Source organism: Pygoscelis adeliae, unplaced genomic scaffold (assembly GCF_000699105.1).
Source record: "Pygoscelis adeliae isolate BGI_AS28 unplaced genomic scaffold, ASM69910v1 Scaffold130, whole genome shotgun sequence".
NCBI lineage: Eukaryota > Metazoa > Chordata > Aves > Sphenisciformes > Spheniscidae > Pygoscelis > Pygoscelis adeliae.
The window spans coordinates 4,529-5,157 of record NW_008824031.1 but is presented as its reverse complement, the minus strand read 5'-3'; positions in this window follow the sequence as shown (position 1 = coordinate 5,157).

The window sequence follows — 629 nt, the reverse complement described above, 5'->3', positions numbered from 1 at the left end:
GATCCCCCAGCCATTAACTGTCTTGGGATGTGACCATAGCGGGGTGGAAAGAAGTCGCATAGCTTACACCAGGCTGCAGAGAGCCAGGAGGCAGGTGACGAACCTCTGCTGATGGGGCGGGTTAACCCTGGCTGGCTGGCTGCCAGGTGCCCACCAAGCCGCTCTCTCATTCCCCCTCCTCAGCAGGACAGGGGGAGGAAATGGGACGAAAAAGCTCGTGGGTCCCGATAAGGACAGGGAGGTTGCTTACCAATTACCGTCACAGGCAAAACACACTCGCCTTGGGGAAAATTAATTTCATTTATTGCCATTCAGAAATAGGGTAGGACGGTGAGTAGCAAAGTCAAAACTAAAAAACACCTTCCCCCATCCCCCACCCCTTCTTCCCAGGCACAACCTCACTCCTTCACTCCCAACTCCTTTACCTCCTGCCCCCGAGCAGCACAGGGGATGGGGAATGGGGGTTGCAGTCAGTTCGTAATATCCGTCCTTGCCATGGGTCCTTCCCACGGGCTGCAGTTCTTCGAGAACTGCTCTGGCGCGGCTCCCCCACGGGCCACAGCTCTTCCCACAAAACCTGCTCCTGTCTTGGCTCCTCTCCAAGAGCCACAGCTCACGTCAAGCCCCCC